Source organism: Cryptomeria japonica, chromosome 9, assembly GCF_030272615.1.
Source record: "Cryptomeria japonica chromosome 9, Sugi_1.0, whole genome shotgun sequence".
NCBI classification, from domain to species: Eukaryota; Viridiplantae; Streptophyta; class Pinopsida; order Cupressales; family Cupressaceae; genus Cryptomeria; species Cryptomeria japonica.
The window spans coordinates 664,034,337-664,059,888 of NC_081413.1; positions in this window are offsets into that span (position 1 = coordinate 664,034,337).

The following is a 25,552-nucleotide window of genomic DNA, read 5'->3' on the forward strand; positions in this document are numbered from 1 at the left end:
TACACTAATCGAGGAACCCTCTGCAAAGAAAGGAAAAGAACCTATAGTGAAGAAGGCAAAGGCAGTGCCTGCAGCATCAACACCGGTTATTACTGCAACTCCAAAAGTGACCAAGCGGTCACCAGCTAAGAAGAAACCTGAAGTGGCACTGGCTAAAGTGTTAAAGAGAAAGAGGAAGACAAGGAATACCTCTCTAGACTCAGAAGAAACTATGTCTGAGGAAAAACCAAAGAAAACACGTCAAGCAAAGAGAAAGACAAAGAATGAACCGACATCATCTGCACTGGTAAATATAGACATCTCTTCCTATAAACCTTTGACACATTGTCAAAGAACAATAAATAATATTAGGAGAAAAGTGCTACATGACTTAATTGAGTATTTTGATGACTTTAATGATGATGAAAAGGAAGCAATTGAAAAGGAAATAATTCAGTATTTATGTGTTAATAACTGGTCACCCTCAGAGATTAAATCTCAGATACCGGATTCTTTAGATAAGTCATTAGATAATATATGGCGCATTGCCATAGAGAAGGAATAGGAAATTAGGGAGAAAGTTTTTGCACAGTACTTTCCTGACCTATCAAATTCTGAATTATTTGATGTTATTGACCAAAATAAAGGACTGTTCTTCACTAGAAGAAGAAGACTCTAGTTGTTAGAAGGTAGAGTTGATGATGTCAAAAAAGACACTCATTAGTATATGACAACCGTTGTCCAGTCTCATGAAGTGCATCTAGCCAACTGGCAAGCTGAAAAAAAATTGGTTATATCCAAACCGAATGAAGTATTTGATGATGAAGGAAATTCGTTTGTTGAATTGATCGAGACCATTGATGTCGATGCTCTGGACGTAGAGTATGTTACTCAGGAAACACCATCTAAGGCAATAGGATAGGAGCAACAGGCTAAATAGGTTGATAAGCAAGCCGAGGACAGACAAGAAGTGGCAAAGGAAGAGGCCGAGTAGAGGAAAAAGGATGAAGAAGAGAAGCAGAAAAAGGGTGAAGAAGAGAAGAAGAAGAAGGACGAAGAAGAGAAGAAGAAAAAGGATGAAGAAGAGAAGAAGAAGAAAGATGAAGAGGAGAAGAAGAAGAAGGATGAAGAAGAGAAAAAAAAGCAAGAAGATGAAAAGAAAAAGAAAGAAGAGGAAGATAAGGAATAGGAGAAGAAGAAGGAAGCATAGAGGAAGAAGAAGGAAGAGGAAGATAAGGAACAGGAGAAGAAGAAGGAAGCAGGGAAGAAGAAGGCTGAGGAGGACAAAGAAGAGGAGAAGAGAAGAGACGTAGAGAAGAAAAAAATAGAAGAGGATAAGGAAAGAGAAGTGGCAAAGAGAATCTAGATGGAGACTTTGAAGGCAACCAGTAGTCAAGCCAAACCGGCTGACCTCACTAGTCCTATCGACGTCCAGTTTGTAAGTGAAATGGAGCTGATGTAGAGCATCAAAGTTTCCCAATAATGGCTTGAAAACATATGGAGGAAGAAGGAGAAGGATGCAATTCAAGCAGCTGTGGACACTCTTACCAGTTTGATACCTGGTACTAACCTTCCCAATACTGAATCATCAATGGCCAAACTAAAGCTCCTATGCATAGTAGTGGATGATCTGGTGCAGAGTCTAGAAGAGGCAGTAGAGGCAAATGTCAAGAAGGAGCATAAAAAAGCTCTTAATATAGCTCTGGTGAAGAAGTTGAATGAGCTCCGGTCTAAACTAAAGAAACAACAAAAGGATATAAGGGATGCTCTGGATGAGGGGAATCTGCTACTTAGCAAGATCTGCCAACCCCATCTGTTCTATGATGATGTGCTAGCTCAGAAGCAAAAGCTTCAAACGGACTTGCAGTCCTACATGAGCACATTCAAGCCACCTTATGATTCCTTTACAACTTATGGGCAAATTGTTCACCAGTTTCACATCTTGTTTGCAAAAATGGATCAAGAGATCAGCACCTAGTCTAGAGATTTGCAGGAGCTACAACTGGTTCTACTCCCACGATTGCAAATTCTTCAAAAGTGCTATGTAAACCTAGATGCCTTAATAGTTACATAGGAGATGAGCACAATTGATGCCATGGAAGAAAAGGTCTCCCAGATGCAGACAAAGAAAGAAGTAGCCACCTCCCTACTTGAGTCCTAGTCTTTGTCGATGAAACAATTCTTGCAGGGCTTTAATCTATTTTTGACAAATATTATTCCTTATTGTCATAAACTTTTATTATTTTAATATCTAATGAAAATAGGGTTGTTCAGCTGTACTTTGTCATTGTTGGCATAGGGGGAGAAGAATTCTATTTGTGAGAAGTATTTGGTAATCAAAATTTTGATATATGCTCTTAATATCTCAATGTTTATGCTCTTTATGCAAAATTGTTATACATTGTATTGCCAAAGGGATAGTGTATATGCTTAGGGGGAGCAATTTTGCTAATGGCATGATTTTGTTGTAAAACACTTAGAGGTCAAAATTTTATTTTCCTCAGTGTTGCCATCAATGCCAAAGGGGGAGATTGTTGGCATTTTTGATGTTTATGTTGTGATTGTCATTGATGGACACACACTTGCATTGAGATCCCCTTTATATATATGAGTTAGAGCACAACCAGTATTTGTTCCAACTGGTATGTTGTATTATAGTCTTTAGACTATTGGTATTTTGTAGAATGTGTTTCTTGGTCTGAAGCGACATGTTGACCCCAAGTAGTTCATAGATCCCAAGTGGTACGAGGGATTAAAGTGGCATAACACATTTTTACCAGTCTTCATTTTTGTCAAACCGGCAACGGTATTTTGTATGAATCGGTAATACTCTGTGATGAGTTACTATCCACTGATTGTTTGATGGTGCCAACACTTTAATGGTGCTTTTTGTGTCATGTTCCCAAGTATGTCTAGGTTCATTGAACCTAGGGAATTGCAATGTAATCCTATTGTACCGACATGAAATCAGATTCCTTTATAAGGACATCATGTCTAGGGTTTTAGGTTGTTGATGTGGTTGTAGAAAAAGTTTATGTTGTTGCTAGGGTTTAAGGTGGTTGAGGAGTTGGAGAGAATATGAATGTGTAGAAGACTGAAGTAATGCTGGAGTGCATTAGGAATGCGCAATCAAGGATCTAACCGAGCAGTCTGTGCTATTAGCTAGATCAAACACTTGTTGATTACTTACATCTTTGACAAGTCTGTAGCCCTTAACTGGGTAGGACCAAAAGCCTTTTGTAAATCCTCTAACAAGGTGGTTCACATTTGTGGATCTAAAATCCTCTAGCAAGGTAGTCTTTAATCAGACTTATCTCCTAACAGAGATTGAGATTCCTAACAAGATCTATTCTGGTAAAGAACATTGTAAGACCTTAACCGGTCTGGTTCCTATTCTACAGATAGTTACTTGTGAGTTCCATCTCACCGTGGTTTTTCCCATTTGGGTTTCCATGTCAAAATCTCATGTGTTATGGTGTTTGTGCTTTTGTGGGTGAATGCATTATTTGCTATTTGGTTTGTATGTGTGCTAACTGGTTTGTCTGCTAAACTGTTTTACCGGTTTACTGTCAATCTTGTATAGTGTTTAAGTGCAAAGATTTTTGGCATACTAATTCACCCCCCCTCTTAGTATTCATCAATATCCCTATTTTAGGGTCCCTCAACCAATTTCCTTTATCATATAAACCATCCCCAATTTTCAGATGGGGGTTCTTTGGTACTAATTCTTTAGCTCTAGCTTCGACATTGGTCGACATGGTTAACTGCTGAAGAAAATCATCACAAATATTTTGGTCCTAGTAATTTACCTTCCCTGTTAACTCTCTTCTGGGTCCCATTTTAAAAATATGTGACTGAGCCAATTATCAATCAAAATGATGTTCTAACAGCACAAGACCACAATTTAGCAATTTTTAAGCAAAGGGTAAACAAAGAACAAGAGAACCTGATTTTTGGCTTGCAAACTTCTGCTCTACACCAGCTCCCTCTGCAACTTCTTCTATGAAATGATACCCTCATTAAATTGATGTACAGATATATATATACGACAATTTGGCTACTTAACTATGCAATTAACACTGCATGCTTCAACCATCCCTTCACAATTGAATTCATAAAAGAATTCGTAAGTTTGGCTCCAACAGGTCAGAAAAGCTCTGAGTATTTTTGCTTTTTCTCTTTTGCTGTTTCGTAGAGCATAAAGCGCTTGTAGGTTCATCTAACGAAATCATGCTGACTGTTCGATCAACTGAAACTTGATCGACTTTTATCTTTTGACTTTTGCTCATTTGGTGAAGGACTGAAAAACCTTTTTGTTACTTCGTGGTAGGTAACCATCCTGCATCTTGTCCTCGCAAAACTACGCTAGCCATCTGATCAACTGAAAATTGATCGGTCTTTACTCCATCTTAACCTGGCGGTTTATATTAGTAACCATGTTCAAACTGGTTACCACTAACCGTCTTTTCTATTTCACAAATGGTAACAAGCTCACATCTTTGGGTTATGAAAAAATGCCTGCCATCAGATCTTTCTTGAGATGCTCATCCCTTATCAAACTATTGGAACCTACAGATGTGGGCCCTCTAAATTAGTGCCTTCCACTTCGGAATTCGATCCCTTCTGGACCAACGGGACAACCTCTTACTTGCTGAAAGACTTTAGCGGGATCCACTTCTTTCATTGCCACCTGTGCCTGACATATATCCTCTTTGTCTTCAGTTTACGTCATTTTGTTTGTTGGGCCTACCACTTGGTCGCCAAGTTTATTCTTTGATTTACGTGATCTAGAAGACATGTGTAACCTTTCTATTCATGATCCCTACCTCCTGGACTACCCACTTGGAATGCCATGTCATTTCGCCATTTCGCGAAAACTAACTCTTGAGCATCTGTGGGTTGTGAATCAACATAGGCCATTGATTATTCTCTGAACCACCCACTCTTTACTCGTGAGAAAACCTGCCAGCTTCTGGGACCCACCACAACCTTTTTCTATTTCGCAATAGTTAAGACACGTGCACCTTCATCTCATGAAATAACGAGGGCCATTCGATCAGATAGAACATGATCGATCTTTAAACCTCACATGAAGCTTGGACGTTGGGACCACCAACCTCTTTCGCTATTTTGCAATAGTTAAAACTCAGTTACCTTTATCTTGCGAAACAACGCAAGCCATCCGATCTTAGAGACTTGCATTGCTGTTACTCTTTTTGCTAACCACTTCACTTGGGCCCACCATCTTTTCACCATTTTGCAACTTGTAAACCACAGACATCTTTAGGTTGCGAATCAACATAGGCCATTGATCTCTTTTCAAACTGATCGCGTTTTAGCCAAGGGAGAATTCCTTATTGCTGGGTCCCACCAAACCTTTTCACTATTTCACAATAGGTAACTTTCGGGCACGTTGAGTTCGCAAATCCATGCGGGCCGTCTGATTGATTGAGAGTTGATCGACTTTTATAAGGCCTGACGAACATTAAAAAAGGTTTTTTCTCAAAAAATGAAGCGACTTAAAAACCAAAACCCTGAAATCCTTAGGACTTAAAACAATTTTTGAAGCAACTAGGGCACACTAGACTCAAAATTTTCAAAAAACCTAGCCAATTATGGATTGAGAGCATCCATTTTTAAAACAGTGATAACAGTACTCGTGTCCATAGCAATCTAGAGCCTCTGACAGCGACCTGTGCAACAGTTTAGGAGAGTGAAAATGGTGTTTCCCATTGTCGATCATCGATTGGAGCACATGTGGAGGTATACGCAGCCAACTTGTTAGGATTCCCAAAGATACTGAGAGGGGGAGGTGAATCAATATCTAATCGGTATATAAATTTACTTGACTTAAAACATGAAAAGCATATTAAAACTATGTACTGGTAAACCAGAAATAATGCAGTAACTAAGAACAATAACAAAAACATGAGAAGCACACCATAACACAATATTTTAATGAGGAAACCCAGTGTGGGAAAAACCTCGGTGGGATTTGTGACCCACAATATTCTCTTACTGGCCAATAGGGGAATATTACTTTTACAATAGGAGCCTGCACATGCAGGAAGGCTAAGTGCATAGAGCTCACTGCTCAATTACAAAAGAAGTCACACTGACTTACAAAGATGGATTATACTAATCCAATGTCTTGTACTACTTCAGATTAGCATCTGCTATGCCAGGTTTAGTACAGGTTTAAGCTCTACTACATACATAAACCCTTAACCAGTAATTCGCATATTAGGTCTGCATAATTTTGCCTGTATCGTTATTACAAAATGATCTACAATGATCTTATACATATATGAGTCATATTACAACTCACCATGTCAGCTTACAATGATTTTACAATTAATTACAAAATACATTTTAAACAAAATTGAAGTCGGCCAAGGTGTCGGTATCCTTCCTTTCACTACCGGTGTTCTGTATGCCAGTGTAGAGTCTGTCAGTGTCGGTGCCGGTATCTTTGTCTTGCCGGTGTCATTTGATTGCAAGGTTGCCATCAATGACAAAACCTTCAATCACCTACAATTTCTCATTGGAGTGTGCATTTGCCAACAATCTCCCCCTTTGGCATTGATGGCAACACTCATGAGAAAAATCAAAAGTGTCCAAAATAATATCCAAAAAATAGTCTACCAAAATTGTCTTACCAAAACTGTGTGCCAAAAAATGTATGCTCCCCCTGAGCAGATGATGTCCTTTCTTCTGACCATTTTTCTCATCCCACTACTCCCCCTTTGACATCAATGACAAAGGTTGTCATTCGGTGTCAGTGGAGTCCGACCTATATTCTTGTAACTGGTGGGTTACAATCTGAAAGATATCTGTCAAAATCAAATTTATACCATTATTGAATGTTTTGTTGTCTTTTATTGCCTCTTGAGTTCTCTGCACTGTACTGGTGATTATGTGCATTTTCTCTTCCGGTGTCTTCAGTCCAGGAACTAGAGCCTCAGATATTTCTTTTCTCAAAGAAATAAGGTATTCTAGTCTTGGACTACGTTTGCATTTCAAGTCCTTTGCTTTATCCTTTATTTCATATTTGTCATTTTCTAGTTTCTTGATTTTCTCTTCTTGTTCTGCAATCTTCTTCTCTAACTCAAAAAATGAATCCGATGCACCTATCAGATTGTCAGCAATATTGTTTATCTCATTTTGTGCTTTGTTGATCTCCTTGTCAAGATCCTCTGTCAAAATATTTGTTTTACAAGTGTCTCTGTACAGTTTCTTGAAGTCAAAAATTATTTCCCCAAGTTCCGGTAAAAGAGTATCCATTTTCTCTTTATTCTTATTTACAATATCCTCAAAGAGTTTCTCTTTTTCCTTTATCATTCTTTCCTTAAATGTATCCTCATTTATTTGATCAATAGTCAATAAGTTACCGGTGATGAACTTAGACAATGTGTCTAGTTGACCTAAAGAATCCTTATTATCAACTATGCACTTAAGTGCAATCAATTTAAGAATTGGTATTGTATCATCAATAGCCTTAAAGGCTTGTGCATTGCATTCTGTGATCTTCTTTATTGAATCTAATAAGACCTTTGTTACATTTTTAGGTCTGAATTATGTCATAGATGTACTAGATATTTGTCCAATAGTCTTTACAATAGCCATGCTACCAGTTGTGGTAATTACCTTGCTTGTTTCAACCTCTGGTAGGTCAATCTGTGTTTGCATTTCTATTAGTAGGGGTTTGGGATTTTTAGTTTGTGCCAGTGGCACTGTCTCTATCTGAACTTGAGCTTCAACCTATGTCAGTTTTGGTTTCTCTATCTGTATCTCAGAGGGTTTCTCTAAGCTTTTAACTGCCGGTTTCTCAGATGTAATCTCAATTTGTACCTCTGAACTCCCTTTTGTCAGTTCTGTAGATGGTTTTTCTATTGAATCTACCAGTTTCTCTATGGTATCCTTTGCCGGTTGCTCTTCCTATGTAGGTTTTTCTATGTTTATCTCAACCTTTGCAGCCGGTGACTTAGTAGTCACATCTTTCTTCTTATCCTTAGTGATTTCTCTATCAACCACGACATTAAATTCCTATGTGTCTACATTTACCGTATACAAAATTTCAAAATCAGGATTTGTATCCTCTACCATAGTCTCCATACTCTCTGTGGCCGGTTGTTTGTCAGTAGTGTCTACCGGTGGAGTATCTGAAAGAGGGGGGGGCACATTGTCCGTTATTTTTAGGCTTGGTGGTCCACCTACCTTACCTTTCCCCTTATCTCTATCCTTTTGATATACTTTGATAGTTTTTGGCCTAAGTAATTCTTCCTCTTTTTCTTTTTCCACAAAGAATATATCCCATGCATATGTTGTTTCCTTAGATACTTCATTTACTCTACCAACCATTAGTGCTACATACCAGTGAGCAGTGGAGAATACTATTCGGTTAGCCTCACTGATTAATTTGTCTATTTCATCAGGTGAGTTAACTGGATACACTGCAAGTAAATTTTCAATCTTAATCTTCTTATCCAGCTCAACGATGGCTAATCTTCTAGCTTCTAATCTTCTATACAGATCATTTGGAATTTCACCAACAACTTCCATTAAGAATTTCTTGTATATATCTAAGTGTAAAATTACACTATTTTCTATTCTTTCTTTGTCATCTGCAGAGAATGTGTTATACAGTTTGCTGATGTTTTTCAACTTACCATCCTCTGTTATTTCACTAAGAAGTTTGTCTAGAGGAGCAATAGTCTGTTTCACCTTCTTCTTCTTAGGAGTCATTTTCTTCATCGAAGGCCTTACTGCCTGTTTCTTCTGTCTTGTTCTTTTTGGTGTAGGAGAGGGTGCCGGTGAGGGTTTTCTTTTCCTTTCAACCCTCTTAAATACTACCAGTATATCACTCTCAGAAGAAGTTCCAACCAGTGAAAGATGATTTTTCGGTTGAAGTTCTTCCAACTCACTTTCAATTATACCAGTTTCTTTTAACACATCTTCCTTAATTGCCTTTGTCTACTGGGTTCCTTTCCTTACGGTTGCTTCAACCTTCTTAACCCTTTTTCCTTGATTAAATTCCACTTTGTATTGTTTCAGCACTTCCAAAAACTTCCTTTTCCGGTTCCTTGGGTGCTTCAAGGAGGGATTTTGCATAAGTTTCTATGATGTTGTCATCCATTTCATAGCCCATTTCAGTTACCCAAATAGTTCTAGGGACAACTGCTTCCATCCAAATTTCATCTTTCTTGATCACAAAACATATTTCTTTTTGATACTTATCCACAATAGCTTGTGATAGTCTTACTCTGGTTTTCATTCGAGCCTTTAATTCTTGAAAATACTCATGTAGGTTTTTCTCCCTGTTCTCTCTCATATTGTTTAGTAAATCTAATAGTTGTTTTCCTACTAGTATGTCAAAACCAAAATCTCTAGCACCAATACCGGGCACTTGTTTGGTTATGTACAACATCAAACAAACAAGTAAGTTTCCAAATTTGAATGTTCCTTTCTTATCTCTTTTAATCTTTCCCAAATTGTCTATCAACTCATATTTAAGCCATTCACATATGTCTATCCTTGCATTATCATTGATCATATCATAGGCACTCTTGATACATAGGCTAGAAACTAAGTTTAACCTATTTGCATGTGTAGCCTTATAACCTAAGATCATACTAATAAATCTTACATTTATATCTTTTACATTGTTTACCCTTAGAGATCTTTTATCAAATGTTGCACCAGTTAGGTTTATCACTGTGTCATTTGAGACCTTCTTTGTTTTGTCCGGTCTGTTATCGGTGGAGGGTAACCCTGTTACAATTTTTACTGCTTCTTTTGTGATTTTATAATTTGAGTCCAACTAGAAAAATTCACCATGCACTCTGCTTAACACAATCCTTATGATATCCTTGGGAAAATCTGGGATACTAAGAATTTCAGTGAAACCTAGGGTTTCCACTATCTTATGTTCAGGCTTGACATTTCCAGATTCATCATAAATCATAGTTTTAAACATGTTCCTAATCTCATCATCACCTAATTCCTCAATATGATAGTGTATATACATCCTAGGGTCTTCAGCATATACTACTCCCTTAGGGATTTGTGAAAATGCACCTATGCTATCATCTTTCTTTGTAATTTCAGGAACTAGCTAGAATATGGGTCTATGGCGCTTAACAACTTCAACAATAGTAGGGTTTGCAATAAATTCAGGAGTGGATGAAGATGCCATAGCTATAAATACCTCAATCTGCCTTGAGGATGAATGATTTAATGGATTGCTTCACTTCTTCACTTGGAATGCCTTCGCTTGGGAATTTTCATGCTCTCGAAGATTTGAATGTTTGGTGAATGAAAAAGGAGCAAAAACACTTGCTTTATAATGTTATTTTCTCCAACTACCATATTTAATGCTTGTCGGTTAAGTCACAACTTAACTCATCTTCCGATATAGAAGTAATTTCAACTTCTTACCATCAACCAAGGGAATAATAGCATGTTTTTCATTTTGTTGCTAAAACCCCCAAAAAGATTTGCTTAAGTTAGATGAAGATTCTCCTATCGGTGGAGTGTTACTCTGTTTTGCCGGTGGAGGAGTATTCCCATCAATATTTTGATCTGACTTTCTGATCCATTGTTTTGAGAATTCTTTCTTTACCTCTTCAACTTTTTATTTACCTTTCAAACTCAGACCTTTATTGTTTACCGGTGATGTCTTGCTTCTACAAAATTTAGCAATATGTTCAATTTTGTTACATGCATAACAAGTCACATTGTTTTTCTGAATAGCTTTCCCATATCCTATGTCGGTATGTGTTCTGCATTGATTAGATAAGTGTCCAAATATTCCACAAACATAACATAATACATTCATTCTACAATTTTTTGAATTATGACCAACTTTGTTGCATTTTGAATATTGACCGGTGGGTGTATTAGTGTTCTGATAATTTCTAGATCTACACTGATTTTCTCTATGACCATACTTGTTACAGTTAAAGCATTTGCCATTAAATTTGTAAGTAGTAGGTTGCCTTACCAGTTTGCTGTGATTATGATTATTTGTAGTACCAGAGCTTTCACCAACTTCAAAGCCAAGGTCATTTGTATCACCATTAGGTTTCTGATTCTTCAGCATGTCACCAAGTTCTTCTAAACTTTTCTTGAATTTCTCCTTGTGTTGATTTGCAGTAGTCAGTTTATTCTCCAAGATTCCTTTCTATCTCACGAGTTCAGTTCTGTCATTTTTTGTGTGCATTAGATATGTCTTCAACATATCATTTTCATAACTGAGTCTTGTGTTTTCATTTCCAACATTATTTAGTTTTCTAACCAAGTCTTCTTCATTTTTCTTTCTGTCTTCAATTTCTTTACAGAATCTCATAGTCATATCTTGCATCTCATTCTTTGTTGTACTGATTTCTTGTCTTAGCTTGTTTACCAGATCATTAAGAGTTTCCTTTTCATCATTCTTATTTTGCATCTTTTCACAAAGTTCTCTCCTCTTGTTCCTTGCAATAGTAAAGTTTTCTTGAAGTGCTTGAATAATATCTTGAGCAGCCTTTAGATCATCTTCTAGTTTGATATTCTTCACCTTTTCTGCATCATAGTCTATAAGAGTTGTTTCCAATTGCTTTCTTAAGTTTTCCATCTCTATTGGTGACAAGATCTTCCTCAAGCTATTAGGCTTTTGAAAATAAAGGACCAAGCTCTAATACAAATTGATAGGATTCCCAAAGATACTGAGAGGGGGGGTGAATCAGTATCTAACTGGTATATAAATTTACTTGACTTAAAACATGAAAAGCATATTAAAATTGTGTATCGGTAAACCAGAAATAATGTAGTAACTAAGAACAATAACAAAAAAATGAGAAGCACACCATAACACAATATTTTAACGAGGAAACCCAGTGTGGGAAAAACCTCGGTGGGATTTGTGACCCACAATATTCGCTTATTGGCCAATAAGAGAATATTACTTTTACAATAGGGGTTTGCACATGCAGGAAGGCCAAGTGCCTAGAGCTCACTGCTCAATTACAAAAGAAGTCACACTGACTTACAAAGATGGATTATACTAATCCAATCTCTTGTACTACTTTAGATTAGCTTCTACTATGCCAGGTTCAGTACCAGTTTAAGCTCTGCTACATACATAAACCCTTAACCAGTAATTCACATATTAGGTCTGCATAATTTCGCCTATATCCTTATTACAAAATGATCTACAATGATCATACATATATGAGTCATATTACAACTCGCCATGTCGGCTTACAATGATTTTATAATTAATTACAAAATACATTTTAAACAAAATTGAAGTCAGCCAAGGTGCCGGTATACTTCCTTTCACTGCCTGTGTTCTGTATGTCGGTGTAGAGTTTGTCGGTGTTGGTGTCGGTATCTTTGTCTTGCTGGTGTCATATGATTGCAAGGTTGTCATCAATGACAAAACCTTCAATCACCTAAAATTTCTCATTGTAGTGTGCATTTGCCTACACAACTAACTATGGTCCCCTGGTTAGTCTAATTCTAAATTTTGCCTTGTGACATCATTTATTGCATTTAATAGCTAGGGGAAAAATTCGGAGGACAAAGACGCTAAAACATTGTTTTAGCACTATTTCCAATATAGTGCTATTGTTTTGGTAGTTTTAGTGCATTTGTCAATTTGGGTGAATGAGTTTAGTATAGCACATGTGTCGCGCAATGTAGCACTTTTGATTTGTTTGAGCACTTTTGTAGGTTCAAATAGTGTTGTTGATCGGGTTAGCGCTTATGTAGGTAGAGTTAGTGCTATTGGTTGTGTTGTCGCACATTTATTAGTGTTGTAGTACTTTTGTCTGTGTCGTGGCGCATTTGTTTGTGTTGTAGTGCTTTTGTCTGTAGGTATAAAAGGATCTGTGTTGGTTGCCCCAAGTTGAATGTCAAGTCTATAGTTGATGTCAACGTTTGTTGTTGTATGTGTAATAGTGACATGTGAGCCTCAGTGAACCTATTGAGACTAAGAAAGGGATGTAAATGGATGTTAGTAGTCTAGGTTCAATGGTGAGTCAAGTTACCTGATGAGACTTAGATACTTTGAAAAAGCATCTGGTGAAGTCTAGGTAAGAGTCAATGTTTCATAGCAAAAATTATTGACAGTGTTTGTGTTATTTGTGGTTTTGTAGGAGGATCACCTAGGGGTCTTGCAAATGTGTGAGAGGCATCCGACCACACATCACCTATGAGATTAGTTGAGAGATCTAAAGATAGACTATATATTCGTGACCGGTTTATATGATATGATGCACCTACCCGTGATTCAGATGAATCATAGATTACTGACAACATTGGTCGAGTGATGGCATAGCGAGACATGCTCTTTCCATTTAGCAATGGGAGAGATGACTATGGCATTGGAGGACATCTAGAGGATACTGCACATCCCGATTATTGGTGAGCTTGTTACTTATGACAGGGCACTAGGCGAGGCAGCACTATGGCAAGTATTCCCGTATATGGATTTGGAGGTGGTTGATGAATCGGTTTTGTGGGAGGATATAGTGGACTTATATGACCCATTACCAGTAGTGGTATCAAGCATCATTGGAGGGCTACTATGCCCAGATCGGAGGTCACATGAGCTTGCAATGGGCTGGGGGTAGGTGGTTGAGCAAATGGCAACGAGGGCACTAGATATGCATGGGGACCATGTGTGCTAGCACATTTATATAGGGATTTGCATGAGGTTGTGTACCATGAAAACTCGTCGCTATGAGTAGGGATTACCTTGCTTCATATTTAATCATGGGATCACTTGCCGATATCGAGACCAATGTGCCTAAGGTTTAGGGAGATTGACCAGCCCTATGTATATATGTATGGAGGTATGATGACATCCCCAGTTGAGGAAGCTAGAGTACTGGAAGCGTGCATTGGATGAGTTAGATGTGATGATATGGCGCCCCTACTAGGATTATGAGCAGTGGGAGGATGATTCAGACATGATACCATATGTGTTCATGGGGAGGTTCCTCATTGGATGGACAATGTACATGGTAGAGAGACATTTTCTAGGGTGGGTGATGATATAGTTTGGGCACACACAAGGTTTTCCTTGAGGTTCTAGTGAGTATGCCAGAGTAGTATGAGAGAGATTCCAGTGGGGGCCGGTATTATCCCACGAGAAGGCTATAGCAGAGTTTTGAACACTATAGGCAAGGCCATGGCCATATCGAGTAGAGGTCATGGATGCAGGGGTGACAAAGGAGTATACATAGTATCGAGCCACTCATCCAATTCCATAGATCTCGGATCCCATAGAGCTAGTGCCACCGTTTGAGGATGATAGAGCACCACGGCAGGGGAGGAGGACAAGATTAGTCAGGGGGCAGAGATGGTAGGGGAGGTGGAGGGGGAGGAGGAGGAGGAGGTGTAGTAGGGTGGTTACAGAGGAGAGGCAGAGGTGGGCAACCCTTATGACTATCATAGGGTCCATTGATACAGGGAGCAGCGAGAGTAGAAGGGAGAGATGTCAGTGGTGGAGAGGGTGGTGATGTGGCTATGGAGATGGGAGAGGGAGTTGTAGATAGGGGAGAGGGTGCTGATGTGGCTATGGAGATGGAACAGGGAGTCATAGGTGGGGGTGAGGGGGACCTATGAGATGTGGTGATAGTATGGCTACAGACTCGCTTAATGACTATTGAGGCATACATCCAAGAGTTAGAGGCACAACTAGAGGATAGAGATGCAGAGATTGCAGCCAGGGATATCCAATTTTTTGCACAGAGGGCCGAGTTGACCGCAGTTCTACGAGAGAGATATGATATGGTGGATAGACTAAGGGAGCTACATAATAGAGTTTGCATTTTGGAAGGAGTGCAGGGAAAGGGCCCGACTGGGGAGATGATGAGGGAGATGCGACAAGAAGGGGTAGAGATTGACTACTGGTGGGGATTGTATGAGCAGGTTGTGTCGAGTAGTCAGTGAGTGATGAGCTACTCCCAGATGCAATGGCCGAGATTAGAGAAGTCTCAGAGGGATTAGAGTAGTGGTGGTGTGATGGGTCCTCCTCAGTGAGATGGTGAGGGTGGTGGGGGATGGAACCATGGCATCTAGCTAGAGTGCCATTTGAGGTGTTTTTGTTGCATTGTTACATTGTTATTATACTGATACTTGGATGTCTCTTGGTAGTCAATATTTTGGACATCATTGTATTCTGATACATGTGTTCTTTATTACTTATGTGATATATGATGAGATCTCAGTTTTGTGGCAATAATATGATATGAATTTATGTGATGACATGATTTCTTTATGCATGATGATGATATGATTTATGTCTAGATGTATGTGTTGATGTGTTTTCTTTCTAGATGTACATGTTGATGATATGATTTATATATGTATGATATGGATGATTTTCTAACATGTGGATGCAGGTTAATAGATGTATGATGTTGATGTGATGATGTTAATTATTTGCTAATATGTGGATACGGGTTAATAGATATATGGTGTTGATGTGATGATGTTAATAATTTGTGAACATCTAAATGCAGGTTAATAGATGTATGATGTTGATGTGATGAAATGATGGTGGTTTGTGCTAAATGATGAGATGAGATAATGAATGATGATATTTGATAGATAATACTTTATATGTTGAAATGATGAGATAATGATATGGACGTCATGAGTAAACTATGTATTTTGAAATGTATTTAATGAATCTAATGAATACACTCAATGATTAAAATGATATTAAAATGTCATGTATGAATTAAATGAATGCACTAAATGGATGATATAAATTTATTACCTAAAATAATGCAAATGAAGGCATTTAAAATGAACTAAACGAGTTCATCAATGCACTTAAATGAATAAATGAATGCACTTAATGAATAAAATACAACTAAACGAAGGAATGAACACACTTAAATGAATAAATGAATGCACTTAATGAATGAACTGTAGCTAAATGAAGGAATGAACGCACTTAAATGCGTAAATGAATGCACTTAATGAATGATATGCAACTAAATGACAATGTCATTCCTAGATGATATATAAATGCCAAGTTGGTCGGAAAATGCAAATATGGAATGGAGATGTGAGATGATGTATCAGAAAACTTCATCATGATTGTACCCAAGATAAGGCTGAGATGCTGAGCTTTCTCATAGAAAACCGAATTAATTGCATGCTGACAACAAATTTGTACAATGGATGAATGAACAAATGAATAGGTGATATGCAACAGAATGCAATATATAGAGATGAGATGAAACTAGTGATCCATGGCTTATTCATAATGCTTTATTTCCTCATCAAGCATAGTAGTACTGATCTTAGCCGAGGTATCAGAAACCAAGGTTGAGTGTTTCACCTATAAGAAAACATTGCAGACAAGAAAATTTCCCCTCTATTCTGGTTCATATACAAATGGCTGAGGTATATGATGTAGTTAGTAAGCCATAGTGATCCATGACTTTGTATTTTTGCATAGGATCTCGTAGCATAGTGAACTTCCCACGTAGACACCTTTAGTATATTCCCGACAACTTCATTGGAACGATCCGCAGACAACAAAAAAGGAAAAAGATATCAAGAACCATCCTGGCTACTCTAATCACTTGTGGATATCTTGGAGTAGCATAGGAACCTGATATAAAGGCAAAAAAAATGACCAACTGCTTATCAGCCAAATAGAATTTTCTTGTCAAAGAAAAATAGAACCATGTCTTATTTGTAAGGAAGGATGCATCCTTGTCAAGACAGTTGTGTGTAGATGTGTGATTTGTTGGTTGATTTGTTAGGTGATCATCGTTTAAGGAGTTTCAAAATGTTGTTTTGCGTCTATTGTGATGTGTATGTACAAGGAACAATTTGTTTTGCAATGTTTTTTTGATTGATTTTGATGTTTTTGTCATGTTTTTGGTTTTTTTGAATTTTGTGAATGTTTTTGTGTTTTCTTCAGGACATTTTGCAACTGTTTTTGGTATTTTCTGAGATTTTATGAATGCTTTTTGGTATTATTTCAGGACATTAAGTATGAGTAACTCAATGAATCATAGGAATGTAAAATCTACTCCCATCAATAGGTTCAAGAACATTGCCCCTAGTTAGATGTCAGAATGAAAGCGTGACGTGCGACACATGAAGTAATAACCCTGTTTGCAAATCAATAACAAGCCATGGTATAAATGATGGATGAATGGATGCAATGGATGTGATCGCAACAAGTCTGAGAGATAATGGGGTTGTAGCCTTTACAAATGGCATTTTTTTACTAAGTTTTCACCACCATACTTACCCAAGGTGCCACCAGAGTGGTTTTCACCATTTGGATGAATGATTTTTTCTTTACTATTTTCTTGATTTTTAAAATTTTTTTTGTAGTTTGTTCAAGACTTTTTCTAAATTTTTTTGGTATTTTCTGATATTTGATGAGCCTGATTCTCTACACAGCTTATGTATGAAAATGTTTGAGGTGCATTATGTTAATTGGATCTGCCAGTGGTTCTCCTTCTGAATTTGCTAACTGATATGCCCCAGACCCAAAGATGGCAGTGATGACTGTTGGTATTTTGGTATGGTTTTGTCATTGATGTCAACACCTACTAAACACTTATCAACTCTAGCACTTTGGAGAATCAACAAGATTCACCAGTAAGCAAGTGACTCATGCACAGTCACTGGTATCTGGTACACCAGCAAGATATAATGATCACCGACACTTGGAATGATATGGAAAACACTTGGTTATGTCGAAGACATTGTGTGGACACTTTGTCTTGGAGTTTTGTTTATTGGTACATTAGCATTTGTATATTTGTTGTTACCGACAAATAGGTCCAGGTTACACCAGTAGGTTTATCTTTTCTAGATCAGCATGGCACACTATGAAGATGACTTATTATTGTTGTAAATGCATTAAGCCAACATATTGAATTGGTTATTGCATCTGGTATTAATTGATATATAAATTAATTTTATTGTAACATCTTGTAGAGCCGGCCTACTAAAATTGGTCTTAGGTTATGGTATAAATGTAAGATCTTATTTGTAAGATCAAGTATGGAATGCGAAAAAGGATTGTGTGAAGGTATATGCGAGAATGAGCAGAGCTATACATGCAGATATCATTTGAAGTTTCAAGGAGGTTTTTTGAAGACAATCAGAACTACATCGGTATTGAATCCAACATATGAAGATGCTAATTTTAGTAGTACATTCTTATTGGATTTAACCATCTAATTATAGTCAGTGTGACTCCCATTTTGTGATTGAGCAGTGATCTCTAGGTTCTTGGTCTTTCTGCATGTGTAGACCCCATTTATGTACACTTACTATATGCAGTATTATCATCTGATTGTGGGTAAGGTTTCCCATCGTGGTTTTTCCCCTTACAAGGTTTCCATGTACAAATATTGGTGTTATGTGTTGTGGATGACTTTGCCTTTATATTTCATGCACTAATCCTTACCGGTATAGAAATTAACTATTAAAACTATCTACCGACATATTGAACTAATTTACTGGTATTAAGCATTAAGTTGGTTAAGTTGTTTTTGGTTTGAATTTATTTGACAATGGATTCAACCCCCCCCCCCTCTCAGTTGTCTCAGGGACCTAACAATTGGTATCAGAGCCTAGTCCTCTTTTGTAGAAGTTTAACAGCTTGAGGAGATCCACTGTCTACTAACTATTTCAGGAAGGACAGTCCTAAACTTGATGGAACCAACTATGGCATATGGAATATCAGAATGGAGACACATCTAAATTGCATTGGAAAGGACATCTAGGATGTTACAAAGAATGGTTATACTGCTCCTACTCAGAGTCAGCCCAATCCACCCAACTTGATTAAAGATGAGGAAAATGATTGCAAAGCAAGAGAAGCACTTTTGAGTGCATTATCTGATCAACAAATCATGGGACTATCAGATAGGTCTACTACTAAAGCTATTTGGGATCATTTGGTAACACTGAATGAAGGAGATTCCATAGTCAAAATTGCAAAACTTGAAAGCTTCTGGGTCAGGTATGAACATCTAAAAATGGAAGAAGATGAAAGGATTTCTGCTTTTATGGAAAGAGTAAATGAGATTGTTTTGGGTATTAAATGTTGTGGAGGAACCTTAAGTGAGGATGAAATTGTTTCAAAAGTTTTAAAAGGATTGCCACTGGCATATAAAATGAAATTCACTGCTATAAATGAGTTAAAAAACAATGCCTAATACATCAGTAACTAGGGATACATTGATTGGGAAACTTTCAGCTTTTGAAATTGAAGAATTTGGTCCTGTTGCTACTATAAAGATATATTTGACCTTTAAAGTATCAACATCATCTACTCCATAATTTGACAAATTTGATTGGAAAGTCTTTTATGCAAGAGAAATTGAAGAAAGTAGGAAAGAAAATGAAGAACTTGAAGAACTTGAAGCACTATTTGCAAGGAAAATGACAAAAGGTCCAGTTGGAAGTAAGTATGAAGGTAAAGCACCCTTTAAATGTTTTAACTACAATAAGATTGGTCATATGGCTTCAAGATGCCCTAATAGACATTCTAGACTAAGAGAAGAAGCTAGAAGAACATACAAGCCTAACCTTGAATATCAGAGATACAGATTTAAAAAGAATAAAGACAAATCTTGTTACATTGTTGATGAAGGTGTGACTGATGATTCTAATGAGGATCCGATAGACAATGGATGGGTTTTTGTTGCTATAACAGAAGATCAACCGGCACCTACTACTCAACCGGTAGAATAGGCCTTGGCAGCTAAAGTTAAAGTAAAGGATGAATGGATCATTGATTCAAGATGCTCACATCATATGACAGGAGACAAAGGTAAATTCTTGAACTTTCAAGAATACAATGGAGGCTTAGTGATATTTGGAGATGACAAAGCTTGTTTGATCAAAGGTAAGGGTACAATATCTCTTGATGGTAAGCATAACACTGACAATGTTTACTATGTTGAAGGATTAAAGCATAATCTTTTGAGTGTTGGTCAATTAGTTGAGAAAGGATTTTAGTTACAATTCAAAAATGGAAAATGCAAAATCATGAATAGAACTAGTTTGGAAATTGCAACCGGTAATCAGACTAGAGGTAATATCTTTCACTTGAATAATAGTGAAAAGACATGCTTAATTTCACATATTGATGAAATTTGGTTATGGCATAAGAGACTATGTCATGTAAATTTTGATTGCATGGTAAAAATCAGTACTACTAAGGCAATTAGAGATTTGCCTAAAATTATCAAACCTCACAATACAGTATGTAAGGAATGTCAATTTGGAAAACAAGTTAGAGCTAGTTTCAAAAGTATTCCAGAAAAATCCAATAATGCTCTTGATTTAATTCACACCAATTTATGTGGTCCAGCTATAACTAAAAGCTTACAAGGTGATAGATATTTAATGCTAATCATTGATGACTATTCTAGAATGTGTTGGGTAACTTTTCTCAGAGAAAAATCACAAGCACTCGGAAAGTTCAAACTGTTCAAAGCAATGGTAGAAAATGAAACTAGTAAGAAAATCAAATGTCTAAGATTAGATCAAGGAGGAGAATTTACATCTAAGGAATTTAATACATTCTGTGAATTAAATGGAATCAGAAGACAACTATCAGCACCTCAGACACCACAACAAAATGGAGTTGTTGAAAGGAAAAACAGAACTATCTTGGATGCAGCAAGAAGTATGTTATCAGAAGCAAACCTACTACATGTATATTGGAGAGAGGTAGTCAGTACAACGGTCTATACATTTAATGAGGTTCACATCAAAGGTGAAACCAGTAAGACCCCTCATGAACTATGGTTTGGTATTACTCCTACTCTTAAATATTTCAGAATTTTTGGAAGTAAATGTTATATCAGAAGAGATGGGTATATTGGCAAATTTGATCCTAGAAGTGATGAAGGAATATTTCTTGGTTATTCATCTAAAAGCAAGGCATATAGATGTTTTAACAAAAATTGCAGAAAATTGTTGAAAGTACAAATGTAAAGATTGATGAACAATTCAGAGGAACTTCAAGGTATATAGACTCTGAACCAGGAAGAAATTTTTTGACAAATGAACCTACTCTAAATCCACCAGTATAGAATGAAGATCCAGTTACCCCAGTATCATCTGAGGATTCCACAGTAACTGAGGAACAACAACAAACAAAGACACCTCGGTATGTAAGACTGAATCATTTTGAAGATTAGATAATTGGAAACAAATTTAAAGGAGTTATGACAAGAGGAAGATTGGAAAATGAAGAGGTATGTCTTATTTCTCAAATTGAACCATCATCAGTTAATGAGGCATGTGAAGATAAATTTTGGATTAAAGCTATGGAAGAAGAATTAGAACAAATTGAGAAAAATAACACTTGGACATTGGTTCCCCGGCCTAAAGATAAAAATGTAATTGGAACCAAATGGGTATTCAGAAACAAACTTAATGAAGATGGTAAGGTTATCAGAAATAAAACAAGACTAGTGTGTAAGGGATATTCTCAGAAAGAAGGAATTGATTACAATGAAACCTTTGCACCGGTAGCTAGAATTGAGGTAGTCAAATTATTTTTGGCTTTGCAGCACATAAGAACTACAAAGTATATCAAATGGATATTAAATGTGCATTTTTGAATGGAGATCTTGAAGAAGAAGTTTACATTGAATAACCTGATGGATTTTCTTTGACATATAACAAAGATATGGTTTGTAGGTTAAGAAAAGCTTTGTATGGATTGAAGCAAGCTCCAAGAGCTTGGTATGCAAGATTGGATAAGTATCTTTTGAAGATTGGTTTTTCTTAAGGTAACACAGACAACAATTTATACTATAAAGTGAATAATGATGACATCCTAGTTATAGAAGTATTTGTTGATGATATAATCTTTGGAGGAGAAGATAGATTATGTAAAAAAATTTCTATTAAAATGCAGCAAGAATTTGAAATGTCTATGATTGGAGAAATAAAATTCTTTTTAGGATTGCAGATTTCACAGACTGATAAAGGTATATTCTTGAGTCAATCCAAGTACTTAAAAGAGTTACTAAAGAAATTTGGGATGGAGAACTCTAAACCAGTAAGCACACCTATGACCACAAATGACAAATTATCACTAAGGGATGAATCTACACCTGCTAATCCAACTAGATACAAATCTATGATAGGAGGTTTACTGTATTTGACACAAAGCAGACCTGATATTATGAATACAATATGTATTATTTCAAGATTTCAAAGTAATCCTAGACAAAATCATGAATCAGCAGTAAAAAGAATTTTCCAGTACTTACAAGGTACTACAAATCTTGGATTATGGTATCCTAGAGATGAAAACTTTGAATTATGTGCATACATAGATGAAAATTGGGCAGGAGATGTGGATGATAGAAAAAGAACCACCTACGGAGCTTCTTTCTTGGAAACAGACTAGTTTCTTGGTTGAGTAAGAAACAAAGTTGTACATCTTTATCAACAGCAGATTCAGAATATGTTGCAGCAGCAACTAACTGTACACAGGTACTATGGCTCAAGAAAATGTTGAAAGACATAAAAGTGAAATGCAAGGAACCTATGACTATCTATTGTGATAACACTGCAACAATTGATATATCTAAGAATTCAGTATTACATTCCGAAACCAAACATGTTTCTATCAAACTGAGTTTTCTAAGGGAAAATGTTGAAGCAAAGGAAATGAAACTAGTTTATGTGAATACTAAAGAGCAGATTGCATATATCTTTACTAAACCTTTGCCTAAGGAGACTTTTGAATATCTCAGAGATCAGCTTGGGGTCATACCCCCACTGGTAGAGACTTAGGAAGTTGATGATTGTCATCAACCGACAGAATTAACAGAGAAATCTTTTATTCCAGCTTTGATGGGAAGCTACTTCTCAGGGGGAGTCGTTGGTATACTAAATTGATTGGTATTTTGTATATGAACTTGGCTTGGTAAGAACTTTGGAATTTTATGTCAAAGGGGGAGAGATTGGTATGGAAAAACACAAGGAAAACACATGTTGCTCCCAGGGGGAGAGATTGTTTTTTGGAAGAGATTACTACTCTCTGTATCTGTATTTTGATTTCAAAGATTGTTGGTTTTTGGGTATTTGGCATTTCTGTTATGGCACTTTGATGGTTTTTCCATCTTGTGTTGCCATCAATGCCAAAGGGGGAGATTGTTGGTATTTTGGTATGGTTTTATCATTGATGTCAACACCTACTAAACACTTATCAACTCTGGCACTTTGGAGAATCAACAAGATTCACCAGCAAGCAAGTGACTCATGCATAGTCACCGGTATCTGGTACATCGACAAGATATAATGATCACCGACACTTGGAATGATATGGAAAACAATTGGTTATGTTGAAGAAATTGTGTGGACACTTTGTCTTGGAGTTTTGTTTATTGGTACATTAGCATTTGCATATTTGTTGTTACCAACAAATAGGTCCAGGTTACACCAACAGGTTTATCTTTTCCATATTAGCATGGCACGCTATGAAGATGACTTATTATTGTTGTAAATGCTTTAAGCCAACATATTGAGTCAGTTATTGCATCAGGTATTAATTGATATATAAATTAATTTTATTGTAATATCTTATAGAGCCGACCTACTAAAATTGGTCTTAGGTTATGGTATAAATGTAAGATCTTATTTGTAAGATCAAGTGTGGAATGCGGAAAAGGATTGTGTGAAGGTATATGCGAGAATAAGCAGAGCTATACACACAGAAATCATTTGAAGTTTGAAGGAGGTTTTTTGAAGACAATCAGAACTACATCGGTACTGAATCCAACATATGAAGATGCTAATTTTAGCAGTACATTGTTATTGGATTTAACCATCCAATTGTAGTCAGTGTGACTCTCATTTTGTGATTGAGTAGTGAGCTCTAGGTGCTTGGCCTTTTTGCATATGTAGACCCCATTTATGTACACTTACTATCTGTAATAGTATCATTTGATTGTGGGTAAGGTTTCCCACAATGGTTTTTCCCCTTATAGGATTTCCACGTACAAATATTGGTGTTATGTGTTGTGGATGACTTTGTCTTTATGTTTCATGCACTAATCCTTACCGGTATAGCAATTAACTGTTAAAACTGTCTGCCAGGATATTGAACTAATTTACTAGTATTAAGCATTAAGTTGGTTAAGTTGTTTTTGGTTTGAGTTTATTTGACAATTGATTCACCCCCCCCCTCTTAGTTGTCTCTGGGACATAACAATGACATATGGACCCAGCCAATTGGATTCAAATTTGCCTCGGTGTTCTCAATTTGGCTGATTGAGAGGATTTTCTTTGAGAACAAGATCTTCGATCTCAAATGTGTGAGGTTTGACCCTATAATTATAGCTTTTGTTCATGCATTGTTGATAGGATTTTAGGTGATTTTGTAGGCACCTTGTCGCTTTTCATCATGCAGTTCCAAGTCCTAAAGACATGAGACTTGGTATTCTTCATCATTTATTAGATTGTGCAAGAAGACCCATAAAGATGGTAGCTCAACCTCAATAGGAAAGATGGCTTCTGCTCCATAAACAAGTGAGTAGGGGGTTGTGTCTGTAGGGGTTCGAATGCTAGTTTGATATACCCATAATGTTGGATTCAAACAAATGTGCCAATCATGACCAACATCATTGACTATCTTTTTGAGGATCCTCAATATATTCTTATTTGATGCTTCTGCTTGACCATTGCCTTGTGGATAATATGGGATGGGAAAATAGTGTTGGATATGAAACTTTTCCTAGAGTTCACAGACATCTTAATTTTTGAAAGGGAGCCCGTTATCTGTGATGATGGACATGGGTACGCCATACTAGCAGATGATGTAATTGAGGATAAATGAGGCGATCTGCTTGTTGGTGACTTGGGTGAGTGGAATGGCTTTGATCCACTTGGTGAAGTACTCTGTGGCAATAATGATAAATTTATGACTATTGGATGAAGATGGATGGATTTTACCCACAAGGTCAAGTCCCCACTAACAAATGGGCCATGGTGTTGTGATAGGTTGCAATTATTATGAAGGGGCATGTATCAGATCTCCATGAACTTGGCACTTCTTGCACTTTCTGATAATGTAGTAGGAGTCTTTTTCCATAGAGGGCCAATAGTATCCTGCCCGAATGATCTTTTTAGATAATGAAGGGCCACTTAAATGAGTTATATAGATACCTTCATGTACTTCTTCTAAAGTTGTGGTCACCTCACCTTGCTCTAGACATCGGAGGAGAGTACCATCGAGACCTCATCGGTATAGGGTTTCAACAATGATTATGTATCGAGAGGATTGGCATATGAAGGTTTTTCATTGGTTGTTTGATTGGTTAGGGGAAGAATTTGATCATATAAATAGGCTTAAAATTCACCATACCATGAGGAATCAGGACCAATGACTTGACAGACCATCTTGGATTCCGAGATATCATAAGCGGGGACCCAAAGTTGTTCAACTAAGAAATCAAGTGTGTGGAGTTCTGTGGAAGATCAAGGAGAGAGGTTATTATAGCCATTGCATCTACAGCTCTATTCTGGTCTCGAGGAATCTTCTCAAAAGTGATAGTTGTGAATA